This window comes from Gadus macrocephalus, chromosome 18 (genome assembly GCF_031168955.1).
Source record: "Gadus macrocephalus chromosome 18, ASM3116895v1".
Taxonomy (NCBI): Eukaryota; Metazoa; Chordata; class Actinopteri; order Gadiformes; family Gadidae; genus Gadus; species Gadus macrocephalus.
Window position 1 is genome coordinate 11,402,747 of NC_082399.1, and position 17,352 is coordinate 11,420,098.

General features: G+C 41.7%; 1 protein-coding gene across 3 annotated transcripts in view; it reads left to right on the top strand.

The window, feature by feature from the left end:
• The window catches only part of slc39a11 (solute carrier family 39, member 11), a 65,692-nt gene that overhangs the window by 18,581 nt on the left and 29,759 nt on the right, over positions 1 to 17,352 (top strand). The window lies entirely within an intron of this gene.

Here is a 17,352-nt window from a genome sequence, read left to right on the forward strand (position 1 = left end):
AGAATGGACGGATGCTGGATAATGTCCTAATCACGTTTTTAACGGCTTAATGTCAAGGCAACAGCATCAGGGGTAACCCTCAAAGGTTCAAGACCTGGAAGAGGAGACCAGAATGGCACTTGTTTCTTTAAAGTGGAAAACGGTATTAACCGTTAATCATTTCATTGATTGATTAACTTATTTATTTATTATTTTTCTTATGTATAAAACTGTGATCCATTTCAACTTTTGTAACTTTCTTGTATGGATTAGGGGAACAATTGAAAATGGGTTTCCCTAACGAAATAGAGGTTTAATATAAATTTACCCCAACAGGCTTTACCTTTACGTTTCTGTTTTTTTAGTAAGGATAGTCTAGTGACTCCAACATGAAAGATCAATCCCCAAGGATTGAAATTTACGCAATTTGGTAAATTAAAGGTCAATTTTTGACCTTTAACTACATTGCTTTACTGTGACCGGCCTTGGATTAAAGTGTAGATAACAAATGAGTTAGTGCTAAACCGTACTTTCCAGCCCTGTGTGCATGTCTGATAATGGTGTAAACGTTTTGGGGTCTGCATTAATGTATGTTTGTGCTTGTGCATGTCTGTACATGTTGAAGTATCTCTTCGTAGGTCAGTGCTAAAAACAGCCTCAGCCTCGCACCTTATTAATCCCTGGTCACTCTGTAACCACGACGACTGAGGTGGAGACAAAATAGCCAACGAGGTCAATGAGCGAAGGACGGTGGCTATAGAGCATTGTGTCATGGTCTAAAAAAAAAAGTATAGCGAGATTGAAGGGCCATTTCCTCAGTCGTATAGGAGTGTGTTGCCTGAGCAACCACTGGCACTAACAATGGTTAGATTCCAATACTGGGTTCCAATTCTTGTTTCCGTAGTTCCAATGCTGGGTTCCGTAGTTCAGATTCAGAGCGACTCTCGATTATACCATTCAGGATATTTTTGCGGTCATTTGTTTTTTCTCGTAATACAAATCCCGGAAGATTCCAATAAGAAGTAAGAAATTCAAAACATATTCCTACCCTTATAACCACCCCTTAATTGCTACTGGGTCTACAATTATTGTCATACCATTTTAATTCTCAACATTCACCACTTGAGTAAACTCTCCCACTTTGTAGTCCACCTTGAATAACGTTCCCCCTCTCTCACTCTGTCGCTCTGTCTCTCTCTCTCTCTCTCTTTCTGGTCATTATCTCGAGGCGGGTCAGGTGGGTCACCTCTGCTTCACCCTCACTCCCACATGCCTCCGCAGCAACTAAGCTGCGTCCCAATGGGTCCCCCAGCCTTTCTTTACCTCTCTCTTTCTGACCCTCTCTGCCACTTGCCCTTTGTCTCTACCTGCCTCCCTATCCTCGCCCTCTCCACCCTCTCTCCGTCTCGTCTCGAAGAGTGTTCACTTGAGACGCGGTCGGACACCAGGCGCGACCAGCTCCAGGAAACTATCTTAAACTATCTTATCAAACCTCTGCATAGTTATAGATATACCTTTGCCTAGAAACTATCTAATCAAACCTCTGCATAGTTATAGATATACCTTTGCCTAGAAACTATCTTATCACACCTCTGCATAGTTATAGATATACCTTTCCCTAGAAACTATCTTATCAAACCTCTGCATAGTTATAGATATACCTTTCCCTAGAAACTATCTTATCAAACCTCCTCATAGTTATAGATATACCTTTCCCTATAGGAACTACCTTATCAAACCTCTGCATAGTTATAGGTATACCTTTCCCTATAAACTATCTTATCAAACCTCCTCATAGATATAGATATACCTTTCCCTAGAAACTATCTTATCCAACCTCTGCACACAATTCTCTGATGGATTTTTAAACAGCAGCTGAATATGGTGCGGAGTCGTATAGGGCTCTCTACATGGTGTCCCTGTTCAAACTCCATCCCAGGGATGTTGTTAACCTTTAGTGAGTGGCTAGGAGATAAAGCCATGGTGTTTTCATAATCGGTAATCCGCGATCTTTTCCGAGGTGATCCTTCTTACGAAACGGATGGATAGGAAGACATTATTGTCGTGTACATATATGTATGTATATATATAGATACCCAAATAACTTCTCCATAGTGGACTTTGTAAATTTTTCTAGTCTTTCCTTCTGCTTACATTCTTGACAGACCTGTGTCGAGTAGCTCCAGCCTGAAGCCTTTTCAAAGGCTCAGTTCGAGGTATAATTCACAACAATAAGCTCAATCAGTATGCACGTGCACCTCTATGCATGTACGGGTGCATCTACAGTTCATCATAAGTCCTTCATACAAAAGGTTCTCAGTAAAAGCATTTTTCAGAATGTAGATTCCTATTACTACTTATCCCTTTTATCGTTGGTAGAAATAATATATCATCAAAGGCGGATAGCAGGGTTTAATTATGTACTATTTATTTCAATCCTATTATTGTAAGGTAATAATGTTTGATAGTTTGTGCCTTTGTTACTGATGGACCACACACACATGGTAGCAAGGTAGTTGGCTGTGAAACCTTTTAATCTTCTCCTTTCAGAACCGTTGCTATTGTATGATTATTTTATTTTTGCCTTCCCAACCTTGCACACTGGTATAATAAAGATAATAACGTAACGCTTCCAGCATTCAAATATCTAACGTCTATAACTCTGTCATATATGAGGTTCAGTTGTGCACTTGCATTATCCCAACATTTCTCCTAACAATGTTCAAAGCGAGAAATTTGTAGTTATTTTCAAGGTGAGGGTTCATTTGATCACCTGTTAATAACATCATATATTCTTTTCCCCCTGAACTTCGGGGGTAACACGGGAAGCAGTAATCCAGCAGAGACCTAATTTGTGGCTCATGACAACCCTACAGTAATATTGTACAGAACTATTCTAACTATTCTAAAACAATGCTCAACCATCTCGTGAAGTTATTTTTAGTTTGATTGTGCTGACCATGGGCGACATAACGTAAGCAATGCTGTGCTGTGAAACCGCCCTGTCGGGGGGGGACTGGATTTAGAATCTCTCTCTCTCTCTCTCTCTCTCTCTCTCTCTCTCTCTCTCTCTCTCTCTCTCTCTCTCTCTCTCTCTCTCTCTCTCTCTCTCTCTCTCTCTCTCTCTCTCTCTCTCTCTCTCTCTCTCTCTCTCTCTCTCTTCCCCCCCCTCCTCATAGTGAACTGCAGCCGGATACAGCTTTAAAGGGTTAGTTAAAGTTAAAGGGGACATATTATGAAAACGACTCTTTTCCTGGGATTTTGGGTCTCTGGTGCTCCCACGTCCCAGCTCCGACGCAGGGAGCTCCCGGAGTACAATCCCTTTCTCCTCCATGTCGCGGTTCATGGACTTCAGAGAGTCAAGGCCAATGCCTTGGCTCTATATTATATAAATACCCATGTATAATATCATTATATTATATGATATAGAGCTCCAGGAGTCTGCAAACGGCAACAATCCCTTCTCCTCCATGCTGTGGTTCAGTCTGACAGCTCATTGGTCAATGGGCAGCAGCTCATTTGCATTGAAGCGACAGACACCAGAAACAGCGCATTCTGAAGGGACTGAAACAGAGGGGAATTTTTTCCTAAAAGCTATTTCCAGGAAACGGCTTAAAAAAAAAAAGTACCTTCTTAAGCTCATTTTGCTGAGGGATATAAAGTTCTTTCTGCCCTTCAGTTCAACGGTAAATGTGCCTTCCACATAAACAAATTTGCTCCTTTAAAATTAATTTCCCTCCTTGCCTTCCATGCACCGTGATGGCTCTGGGAAATCTATTTAATCTGTTTAATTCTCAGAGGCCGAGGCAAACGTGTAATTGGCCTTCAGGTGTGTTTGCGTGTCTTCTCCTTCGTTCATTGACTGCTGTTCCTTTTTCATTTCCCCAACTTCCTTTCACTTACTCCCCCTTCACGCTTGGAACTCCCAGAAAAGTTTGCCTTTGCTTGCATTCACTTCTATTCATTCCATAGTTTGACCGCGTTCCCAAGTGCCTCTCTAAATTCAATCAAGCTCACAATTCATCAAGCTATCACATACTCTCCTGTGCTCATCCAGCTATCACGGACGTCCCTGCATTCATTTGAGCTGTCGCATATTTCAATGCATCCATTCGTCACTTTCTCTCTTCTGCCTCAATCCTCACTAACCCCTAGTCTCTTCTCCTCCACCACTCTGCCTATCAGATGATCACTAACCCCCAGTACCTTCTCCTCCACCTCTCTGTCTCAATGAGATGATCACTAATCCCCAGTACCTTCTCCTCCACCTCTCTATCTCTATCAGATGATCACTAACCCCCAGTACCTTCTCCTCCACCTCTCTGTCTCAATGAGATGATCACTAATCCCCAGTACCTTCTCCTCCACCTCTCTATCTCTATCAGATGATCACTAACCCCCAGTTCCTTCTCCTTCACCTCTCTGTCTCAATCACATGATCACTAACCCCCAGTGTCTTCTCCTCTATCTCTATCAGACGATTGCTAACCTCCCCGTATCTATCACATGGACATCACGTGTGTGTCTGTGTGTGTGTGTAACTTCCAACGCTGCGTGTGTGTGTCTATACAATTATCTTAGTTTTCCTCCCTCATGAACAGTTGACCTTCGACCCCCTGGTCAGTGTTTTTTGCGCGGGGAAAGACACGGTGATTGTTGTTCATCCACCTGTGACCGGTTCTTAATAACGTCGGGCCCCTTCACTGCTCCGGGCCACCGCTGCACACCAGAGGGTCAACGTGATGCTCCGCTTCTTATTGTAGTATCGTCACGTCGACCGAAGCGGTGCTGCTTGGCCACACAAAACATGAATCAGGCGCCCCTATACTTTCTCTGTGTGTTTGTGTATGTGCGTGTGTGGAGATGATAAGGGCAGCGGGTTAATTCAATCGCAGTAGCCGATTACTCGGCCAGTTGAAATCGTGAGTTCAACAGTATAAAATGTATTCATGGTGAAATAATAACCAAAGTTGTCTTTATCTTTTCGTTTACGATTCATATGTCTGCTCTGCATTCTTGCCAGATATTCAACTATTTTGTGCAGCACAATGACTTCATGTTGTAACCCTTGCTTTTATTGCCCAATATATTGCTTAATGTAATTATAATATAATATCTGAAATTGCTGCAGAATCAACTTCAACCCTTAATCTGTTGCAAATACAGATGAAGTACGGATCTAGTTTGGTTGAAGGAGACTTATGACTCCTTAAAACTCTGTGTGTGAGCCATTTCGAAAAACATTTGTACGCATCATGATTAGTTTGATTTGCGAAACCATGCCAGAGTGATTTTAATGGCAGTATATTAATTTATTTGATCTATTTGAGGCTATTTAGATATGTTATTTTTCACAGTCTGTATCTTCCCTGATGAATTCCAGAGTTAATATTTCACGATGACTATGCTTGAATAAATATATTTCATATCCACTTTTTTGCATCATGGTTTATCTAATAAACTCAAGAATCTAATCTGCTTGCTAATGAAAAGTTGTTTGGGTCGACTTAAATGTTATCTCCCATGTGGGTGTTGAGCCCTCCGCACACATCATACACACCAAAAAAGTACCAAAAAACCATATACTCCATTTGTAAAACTAAACAGACAGTATGGGGGGAACAATGCTCAAAGTAAAGTCATTACTTTGGGCATTTGTCTATTTTATCCTCAGTATTTTCCTTCTTGTAACTTTATTGGCCATTTCCATCCGGATTAATGAACACGGTTATAAAATGTTCTGTCAAACAAATCACTATAGGGACCTTTTCTTTCTCTTTCTTTATCTGTCTGACTATATCAGAAAGGATGTTTCACCTTTTGAATTCATCTTTCGCCTGAATACTCATGATTCACAAGTGCATCTGGGCAGGCACGGTGGTCTTTATCTCCCTCTCCAGTCTCCACCCCAGAGGACATGGTCGAGGAATCCCATTTCGGGTAGACGGCGGATTAGGCTAGACGCCACTCAGGCTTCGGATCTAAAGGACAGTAAAGAGAAACTGTCGTTCCTCATTTGACGCACTTTGTCCTCTCCGCGGCCCGCGTCGCTTTCTACTCGTCCGATCCCATCTTCTCTCTAAAAGCTGAGCTCGGGTAATCCAGTGCAGGGCCGAGGAACTAAAGTGCTATGTCTCTTGGTTCCTCTGTGTATTGTTTGTGTCAGAAGTAATGTGGGTCTAGAATATGAAAATTGTAGGTATATTAACTCATGCCTGCAGGTAGCGTTTGGCCGGTGCGATTGGGATTTACATTGCCAACAGCTAGTCGGCCATATTTATTCATCTCTTGTCGAACAAGCTCATGTAACGTGTTGAATATCTCATCCTAAAAGGAAACTCATGCTTGTATGGGTGTCGTTTTTTCATTACTTTGTGTGTGTGTGCACGCTAATCTCCGTGTGTGTGCGTGTGTGTGTCCTATGGCTGAGGCCACTGTGCTGCAGCATACCTGTGTATGAATAATCATTCCTGCCTTTTAAATGTCAACTGCTAAACCTGGTAGCCCGAGAGAGAGAGAGAGATCTATCTGTTATTTTGTAGGAGTTCTAGTCTATTCAAATCAACTATTCAAATGAGATTTGAAATATATATGCAATATTTTTTCAGATGCATGTCTAGTTCTGTGTCGAATATTGTATCCAACATTTATATCACGAATGTAATCACCCCCATGTTGGGTTATACCATGTTTTTCCCGAGATGCATCCACCTGCAGTGGTCTTTTGTAACTAAACTCCTATGCGGTGCATACAAGCGGTTTGATTGCACAATGTTGTATTTTTTCACTCAATTAAAATAATTGATCCCCGGGACCACATCGCGAGAACATTTCATATTTATTTAAACAATTGCCCGCCAGTGAAGACGTGTGAAGAAGTAAATTAACTTAAACTCTTGAATTCTTTGGTTAGGGTTATATAAAAAATTATCCATACAATGTTGGCTAGCCTCATTTATATTAACCCAGAGACTGCGTTATAGGCTGTCTCCCATCCAGACTCATTGTGTGTACTCCCTCCAGAGCGATTTATTGTCTGATCGTGCCTCCTGTTCCCCAACTGAATCATTCTGTCTACTCTCTTGCAGAGTGGTATATTGTCTGATGGCTGTATTATGAATATGTTGGAGATGGGGGCTGAGTGGATCAGTACCAATCATTCAAATCAAATATCAATATCTGGTTCTTGCGCAGACCATGATTACTGGGATTTTGGTATAAATACAAATTGCTTATCGATTTGTGTGGGTGTTTGTATAAAGGGTTACATTTCTGTGCAGATTTGTATCTGTGCTAAATGATTTGTGTGTGTGTCTTGGTTTACATGCTTGTCTCACCATAAACAAGTCGCTGGTGTAACGTCAAGGCAACACCCTTCGCCCTCATTGAAAGCCATACGATAATAACATCATTATTCATCACCATGGGTACCCTAAGGTGAATTTTAACCCTACCTATGAATGAAGCTTATCCATTGAAGGATTATCTTTTTCTAAAGTCATAATTGCAACTGAGGTGGTTGACAGAGATAGCGATACAGCAGTTTTCAACACTTTCATTCCTATTCCTTGTTTATCTTTACTCATTTTTATTTTTACTTGTATTTGTGCTGAAGCACTCTTGAGGATGTCTGGAATCCAAACATAAAATCTCATTAACGCCTGCTGTGTTTATGCATGTTTTTTTAATGTGTCTAAGCTATGATATTTGTTTTCCTGCTGGCCGTTTGTGTGTATGTACGTGTGCGTGTGCGTGCGCGCGGGTTTTGTGTTTATTAATCTGCGAATAACTATAAGATTTTACGGTCTTATGCAGATCTGGGCCCCAGTGTCCCTGGTGACCGAAACATGCAGAGGTGAATCGAACTGTAGTAATGGCAACCATTAGTTAAAGGTATCTATAGCTATGATGATCCTCCTGCTAAATGGATTATGCTTGTCTTGTGCTTGCAGACCTTGCATACAGGGGCAGGCTAGTGTCAGTGGCTAGGGGGGTCAGCTCCAAGGCTCTGAGTTTCATCCCCAGATGTCCACAGCCTACCTGCAGGCCTCCGGGATTAAGATGCTGAGCTTAACATGCTTGTTAATGACATTCATCTTAACTCATTAATTCGCTTTGGATAAAACTTCTGCGGAATGAATAAATATGATAAATAAATTGTGAATTACCTTAATAAATACCTGGATCATGCTTCATGCTTTCCAGAACTAGCATATCAATAATGATGCTACGGATGCTTATCGTGACCCTGTGGAAGTGAAACACATGACCTTATTCAGGATACCGACGTCAACTTAATTCAGAGCTCTACTGTGGCAATTAAACAAATTCTGAATAATGAATACAGAGACAAAAAAAAAGAAAGAAAAGAAGGCAAGAAAGTTAAAGAAGGTCCACAACCTCAAGCTGTCGATTACTGTCAAAATGCGTGTCTGGTAAACCCTAAGCCTCAACACAACACAAAGGGGACATGAGGGATTTTCTAAATTCCCTGGTTGAACATCCGTGTGTTTGCTCTTTCAGACTCTTTCAGGAATAAATCAATAGGATGTCAGGAGATAAAGATAACAGGGGTTTCTGGGGGATCAGGGAAGTAATGCGGTCTGATCTCTGAATAATGCAGGGTGTCAATCATGGAAAAAAAAAGACGGGAGCTGAAGAGTAATATTGAGGATAAGTGGAATATAATGAGGTCCAAGGAGATAAACAGTATTTATATGCGTGTGTAGGGAAAAGAAGAGGTTCTTGAGCAGCAACACTTTAGTGTGGGTAATTTGTGCCATTGGAAAAATCTATTTGTTTTTTCACACATAATGCACAAATAAAACAAAGTCATCCCTCAATAATATAGAGAAATTGATTTCAACAGGGAAGAGAAAAGGAAACACACTTCTTCAGAGGCAAAACACACTTATAATGCCTGATGAGTGGAGAGAAATCCTTAATAGGTGTAATTATAATATAATTAGATGTAGCCCTTAAGCCCTTAGAAACAAATATTACTCCTGATCCTGTCCCGCTCAAATGATGTGTCACGAACACTGCCAGGGGTCGTTATCCCTTTCCAACTGTTTGTTCACCTATGGTATATCCAGATGCCATATCTTGGAATATTATCATTAAATAACTGGACTCCCGTATAAAACAATCAAAGGAATGTGTCCCGCCGCCAGTGAGAAACAGGCATGTCACAGAATCATATGATATCACCTCATCAGCCCTGTATTCTAGATGTTTTATTAGAGTACGGAGAGGGAGAAGGGATAGACAACACTATGGAACGTTGTTGTTTGCTAGACATGTTCATGGGGACCATTAGTTTGATTTAAAGTTCAACACTGTAATTAGTAACATTTAATTGCTGTTAGCTATGCATTGTATTTGATTAAATGCAACAGCCTTTAGTTACACATGGAAACTATTTAATGACTGTTGGCTAACCATTTTAAAATCGTATTCCTTTCAGGCCATACTGGAATTAAAATGGACAATGATCAGTTTAAAATGTGATTGTTCTACAATGGGCTCAAATCTGAAAAAGGTGTGCCTCACTTTTCTTCAAAGATTGTAAATATATAAATTAATTTGTTGCCTGAAATAACAAAAACAAGTCAAACATGTAAGAAAGACTCTCTTGCAGAGTGCAGAAAGCCGTGCCATTTCCAAAGCAGTTTGAAATCCAAATGCCACTGAGCAATACGACAGGGGCTGTTGGGGACAAATGCAATGTTATTGAAGACACATCATCCTCATCAATAATTGTATCGTCAAGAGAACAAAGTGAATTATTTGTATGATTTGTTTTTACCTTGAAGTCATTCCAAGCATCTTACAGTTCATTCAGATACAGGCCATTATGGAAGGCTTCCTGCAGTATGGATTCCTACATGACAGACTGTGGACATTGGGGTTGGAACCAAGAATATTTAGAGTTTTTGATGTCAAAAACTGTAGACCACAATGTATTTTCCCATATCTGATATTCATGATTCATTCTTAGGGAGGAAATTCATCAGTAAGAGGACTTAAATGTGGCGCACGACTTGCACTGAAGTGAATGATTAGTTTATCAACGGCTGAGTGACTAATATTGGTGTCTGACATCATCACCATCATCGCCTTTCTCATGATGATCATCAGTTCCATTCTGTTTTTTTTACCGGATCCACACCCCATTTCACATGTGTGTTTGTGTGTGTGTGTGTGTGCTGTGTGTTTGTGTGTGTTCCTCTATATTTGCGTGACGTAAATCCGCCATCTCTGTCTCTCAGTTTGAAGCCTTCATTAATTGAGATACAGGAAGCCAAGTTATTGATCTCCCATCAGTCATTCTCTCACTCCCCCTTTCGAACCCTCATGGTACACACACACACACACACACACACACACACACACACACACACACACACACACACACACACACACACACACACACTTAGAAACCAATTAAGCATCGGGATCAAATCGTCTTAATCTTGTGGAGACCCAAACAAATGAGAACGCAAGATTGGAAATCGACAAAGGGAGTTGTTATCGCAGTCGGCCTGGACATGAGGGGTCAACACTGAGAAATACAAACGTATAGCATCAACAACCCATGCTGGATTGGTTCTTTAAAATAAATAAAACCACGTCTCAGCTGAATCCTTTAGTTCTCTCAAACACTGAGTTTGCATTGCAATCTTACACTACTGGTGACACGGTTGACATCCTTTTTAGACTCGTGAAAGGACCCAACCAATCACCTATTCCAATACATCATTTCTCTTGTCTTTAATGGTAACATGGAAAGTCGTGTCTCCGGGAGCCTCCTTACCCAAAACCCTTACCCTGCAGCTAGTTCAGCCTCTGGTGTCATGGCCTGTGGAGGAACCGGTTACCGGTTGATACACTTTTGGTCAAGCCCAAGGAAGGAGTGAGGCTGGATCAGGGCTACCTGCTGGTACCTACTTGTAGCCCCGGTGGGTTTGGCTCATCACTCTGTTGCTCCGGGACGTTTGTCGATTCACAGGAACCCGTCTGGTTTGGGTCGTGTTCTGTGGAATCTCTTTCAGGGTTTTTTCCCTGTGATCCGTGCCCTGGAGAGGCTTATGTGGAGAGCAGAGATGGAGGAAGTGTGTAGACAAAGGCGGATTTGGATTCTCACATTGTGTGCATTGTGCTTATGGGTCGTTGGTGCTCTGCTGCTCAGGGACGTCAGGGCTTCGAAGTCAGGACTGCCGACATTTTTCCTTCTCATTTCCGGTCTGTAACATTCTTTTCAGCAAATATAGTTTTTCTGTTTGGAGGGCAAAGTGCTTAATGCTTTTAGGTTGAAAGAAAAATGTCAAACTATCGTAACATGTATTAACTATTGGGCGCAATTAATAATAACAAGCAGGGGCTTTACAATTCTCACTGGCATATTTTGATTGCTGCTTTGATAATTGCAATAATGGAGGCATGAGAGGTGGCCTGATATTTTTTGGTAACCACGTTATTTGGTTGATTCATCTCTCGGTGTCACATGGTCAGGTTCATCCCTATAGACCAAGCAGCGATCAACCAGAAAGCTCTTATCACCAAAGCCTCTCATTAGAATGTTTGTGTTGTGGGCCACCTCATAATGGCACTGTTAATTTGCCAGTGCGGGTGAGCGATGGTTGGTCGTTTACATGCAAATGGGTTCCATTAGAATACAACACAAACGATAGAGGCACATAAACCCATTGCTAAGCGCCTGGCAAATCAGAAGCAAACGTTGCGTTGAGTGCATCCATTCTGACAAGCAGCAATTCACTATTTTTTTTTTATAGCATATATTTATATTTATTTTCGGCTTTGTATTAGAGTTCTGCTTCTGTTACAATCCCAGTAAGCAACCTCCATTTTTGAGCCGAGTTGAGGTGTTTTAGGTTTGAAATGCGTGATGAAAAGGTTCTTGTGTCCAGAGTGTCAGTGTGATCTGGGTAACATGAGAGGCAAAATACATTTATCACGTCCACTTGAAAGCACTCGGAGAGCAGAGGAAGGGGAAATGTGTCACAATTGAATGGATGTCAAACTCTGAATGGGTGCTATTTACTATCCTAGCAGTCTAATCACACTTGGAAGGTCATTATTGAGCAGGTGGGAAGCCCCAGCCTCTTCCACCGGGTGGATTGGTACTGGTTCACTGTGGATCTTAAGGTTTGAATACCGGTTTGGCAGGGAGTCCAACCTCCACCCTATCTTGCTCCCATCCATTGACTGCTCATTGTAGTTTCTAGGAGAAGCCACAGGTTGGACTTCAATCGTAATGCTCAATAACTTAAACTAAGAGACACAACATTCAATAGCTCGAATAGCTTTACCAGGAAAGAGCTATATTCATTGCCAGTTCTTGCTGGATTTATTTATTTTTTTTAAATTTCCATCCGAGTTCACAGCCAAATTGTGCTGTCAGGATTGATTTAAGGGTTGGCCCTGAATGTGTCTACATTCAATATCAGATACATTTCATAGTTAATTTTGTTGCAAAGAATATTTCAACACGTGCTCAATATGAAGAGTATGTTCGCTTAACTCACTGCACTTCAACTTCATTGTCCTTGATTTGATCTACTTTTAAATGCATTTATATCCTATTCAATTCCTATAATTATGACTTTGGAGAGTGGTTGGTTCTCCTGCCGGTTGTAATTGTGGTACCGGGCAGGCGGTCCTCTTGTCTCAGCTTACCCTTTAGAGAATTGGCGTTATAATTTATCGACCCAACCCTGCCTGTGCTTAATATAATGCTGTATGGTACGATAACAATGTAATTCCATTTTAAAACAAAGTGCAGGCCTACCCACTAATCAGCTGTAATGGTATTATAAAGCCTGGGTCAAAATTGAAGTTATTTCAAATTGGATGAGAGCCCCCCTCCCTCCGCTGTGAACGCCAGCCGGGCTGGTGCACGCCCCCCCCCCCCCCCCCCCCCCGCTCCCTGAGATGTGAGCGGCGCTTTATCCACAAGAGAACAATGCGCACGCTGTCCGACGGCACGATTAAGCACGCACTCACACTTTGGCTTCATGCTGCACACCTAGCTTCATTTCATTTGCGTGGATTTTCACAGTCCTCGTTTATTCTGCTCTACACATGCACAGACATGTTTATCAGAGGCCTGTTGGGGAACTATCGAGGACCACTGATAAAGCTTTCTAGACACGATGCCCAAGCAAGCTTTATGCCATATGGCAGCGCCACTCGTCAAATTTAGACTGTGTTAAAAGCAATAATACAGAGCTAACAATATTAATAGGATGATTTCACTGCATTTTGGGATACTGTTGCATGTAACACACTTCTGAAAATTGGAGCAATAGCAAGAGTAAGAGCTGTACTTATACCTTAGTCAAATGTGAAATCTATTTTTTCCTCGTACAAGTTTGGCAGCATAGGCACTTGATTATGAAATTCCCAAAGCTTTGCTTTAGTGTCAATTATTGTGGAAATGGATACAATCAAAATGTGTAGAAAAGAAAAAAGGTTCCAGCCTTGCCGGGATGCTGGAACAATTTTAGTCAGAATCAACCTGCTTAATTCTTAGTAATTGTTTATTTTTCATGTGATCAGTGTTGTTTTTGGCAGGCATTTTAGATTTAGTTTTAGTCTTAGTCTTTTTGACGAAATGCTTCTTAGTTTTAGTCCCATTTTAGTCATTTCTATCTTTGAAAGTTTTAGTCTAGTTTTAGTCCGACGAAAACTCCAAAGGTTTTAGTCAGTTTTCGTCGCAAAACTTTTTACGACCACCCGCACCCGGCACCGCTGCTGCTGCCATGGTGTGTGTGTGTGTGTGTGTGTGTGTGTGTGTGTGTGTGTGTGTGTGTGTGTGTGTGTGTGTGTGTGTGTGTGTGTGTGTGTGTGTGTGTGTGTGTGTGTGTGTGTGTGTGTGTGTGTGTGCCTCGTCCACCAGCCTCTCTCTGTAGTGTATGAGTGTGTGTGTGCCTCGTCCACCAGCCTCTCTCTGTAGTGTGTTTGTGCCGTGTGCGTGCAGGCGCAGCTGCGCGCGAGCGAGGCTTTTAGTGTGTGATGGGGGCGTGACTGTTAGGACAAGCGTGACTGTTCGTCCACTCACTAACAATTTAGTCTCGTCTAGTTCTCGTCTGACGAAAATGTCTACATTTTTCGTCACATTTTAGTCTTTATATGGCTTTGGTGACGTTCGTCTTAGTCTCATTTTCGTCATGGAAAAAAGGGGTCTGACGACGTCATTTTCGTTTTCGTCTTGCCTGACGAAAACAACACTGCATGTGATGTAAGTATAATATTGAAAACTACAGTGTTAGGATTTGGGAAGCTTATCCAATCAGTACAAGGTTAAACTGCTGTCAGGCTGCGAAAAAATATCCATGTTTCACCACAGGCATATATAACAGCCTTTTTGATGTGCTGTTTGAAAAGATCTGAAGTTAAAAGGCTGCACAGTGCGCAGCCTTCTCCATCAATGGCACTATGGAAGAATGAACAAAACGATGTTCTGTCTTGAAAGGAACATTCGCGTCATAAACACTTCTTCCCAGCAGATCCTACCATTATTATTGCTGGTGGTTTTGAAGCGTATCTGTAAATGCCAATTATTTCCGCCGAACCATTTCTACACTAAACGGTTTAAATCCTTCCAACACCTGGGCAATCACCAACACAAGTGTCTGTGATGCCCAGCTGGTTAGCCCAACTGTGTAAACGCTTACACGCCTTTCACTAGACCATCATAAGCACCATCAAATTTTGCATCGAAACAATTTCACTGACGGGGGTTGTCGGGAAGCAATGTGCAAACTGTCCAAGAACACTCAGCAAGTTAGCTGTGTGTGTGTGTGTGTGTGTGTGTGTGTGTGTGTGTGTGTGTGTGTGTGTGTGTGTGTGTGTGTGTGTGTGTGTGTGTGTGTGTGTGTGTGTGTGTGTGTGTGTGTGCGCGTGCGTGCATAGGAGAGATTTTGTGACGGATAATATATACCGCTTTGATTGCTCTCTGTTTTGGGGCAGGAAGCAATTTGGAGGATCTCCTCCTGGAAATCAGCCAGGGGAGGCTACTCTATGTATAGTCTGGAGGGAGGGGGTCTGGAGAGGACATGGAGCGGCAGCCACTGAATCTTTGATACGACTGTGCATTTACATGACTTTTCTTGGAGCACTAATGGGTTTCTGAACCTCCAGTACCCGACTGCAGTCTTGCAGACATCTGGAAAATGGACAAGGTTTGATGTTTTATCCTGACTGGACATGGACATGGACTTTAAAATCCATCCACACACTTGGGTGAGTCCATGGTAAATGCTGGAGTTTGAATCTTTAACAATGCCCCCGGGGAATGAGCCTATCAGAGCAGCCATAGTGGTTGTTTACAGGTCAGCGCAAACCTGGGGAACCCCAGTTGCACAGGCCTGTCCACGTGGGGGCGTGATGGGGCGAGCTGTTGTACTTTCGGTGACATTTAAGCAGGGATTTGTCATGGTAACTCAACAAGGTTCACATACAAGTCATTTGCGCTCCCACACATTCTGAAAGCACCCGGGATGATGTCATTGATTGACACGCGACTTCCCCGGATTGTCCAATGACCCATCGCCCCTGTACTAGAGCTCAACCGATACTGGAATTTAGGAGCTGATGCCGATATAGGGAGTAGAAAATGACCAATGTCGATATATCGGCCGATATTTCAAATATCGATATATTGGCGTCATTCAGTGTAAAGTGTACCTATGTATGTATGTATGTATGTATGTATGTATGTACGTATGTACGTACGTATATAATATATATATATATATATATATATATATATATATATATATACACACACACACACACAGTATATATTGTAGTATCCTTGGGGTGGAGCAGCTCCTTGGGTTTTGCTGCTCGCCCTCCAGCAATGCTTCGGGCCACAGCAACATCGCCTTAAAACCATGAGCTACTAAGAACCAATTACCTGTAGTATGGAGAGGAGCGCCTAACCCTCACACAGAACATGATGTAAAACTGTAAAACCTACCTGGATACATCCTTGTGTGAGATACTTGAACCCATTGATTAGCCTTTTATTATAATAACAGCATTACAGTGCATGACACGATTGTGTACACAAGGTAATGAAGATCTCTGCGTTCGCCTAACTCGTCCCTCTGGGCTGGAGTCGGAGGCGTGGCATCTTGGAGTGCCACTCAGGGTGATTGCAAAAGGCATTCAGAGGAAGTATTCAATCATGTATGATCAGACGCGATTGTGATTGTAATTGATCTCCAGTAAGTTCTGCAGTTCTGCCGTGCATGCTAGTGAAGCTCTTAATGTGGCAAATCATGCATTGAAGGGGAACAGGTCAAGGCTGGTGATGGAAACAGTGCCCACCGGGTGCTAACAAATTTTCTAAGATATGACCTATTTTCCATGTAATTTACCTGTGCTAGATGGTTCCTATGCGATTAGTTTGGAGTCTGGGAGTTATTTTCCTGTTTATGGATGTTTTGATGATTGTATCTTGATTAAGAACAGCAGCAAGATGAAAACTACATCTGCTGCTAGGTAATATTGCTCAGGCTCAGTGATGATTCTACTCCGGCTCTCATACAAATTATTTACACTCGAGTGAAAGAAAGCATTTACCTTTCAAATTTTGACTTGTTTTTAAAGATACATGCAAGGTCATTTGTGTAATCGTTTATCCTTTAATAAACATGCACTTCAATAATAATAAAAAAAGATGATATTAAAAAATGATTTCATTAGGTTGTTAAAAAGCTCTCAAATAATCGGGACACGATCCAAATCCTGATGACACACTGGTCTCATCCATTAACGCATATTATGAATAACAGATTTAATAGTAGGGAGATAATCAAACCAACAGACTCAGACTGTCACCATTAGTCAGTGCAATCAACAACTGAGTCATTGTGATTTAATCTCCATTCATTCTTTGTCAGAAGATTTGAGCCTTGTTGGATTGGGAAGACTTGCTGTATCTGAACCAAATTGTAGTGGCTGGTTTTATCCATAGCAAAATGTTGTTTCACACAATGCCTCTCCGCCTCACATATTGCCATATGTGATTTAGTTGAGCTCATAGTTGAAGGACAATTAAAAAACAAATGCTTTCAGGAGATAAGGGCCCCGAGATGTTTTTCGGGATCATTTGAAGCGGGTGCAGAACGATTACAATTTGTTCCCAAATCCTTTGTTGATGGCCAAACAATGCAGAACAATGTGCCTTAAACCTTTTGGAATCTGTGTTGATCTCTTTGAAATAACGTAATCAAAAATGCTAATTTAGTTGCACTCCTTAGTTGCTAATTTAGTTGCACATGCCACCGTCACACGACGGTGGTATATGGCTTAGGAAGTAGAGCGGGTTGGCAGGCAACC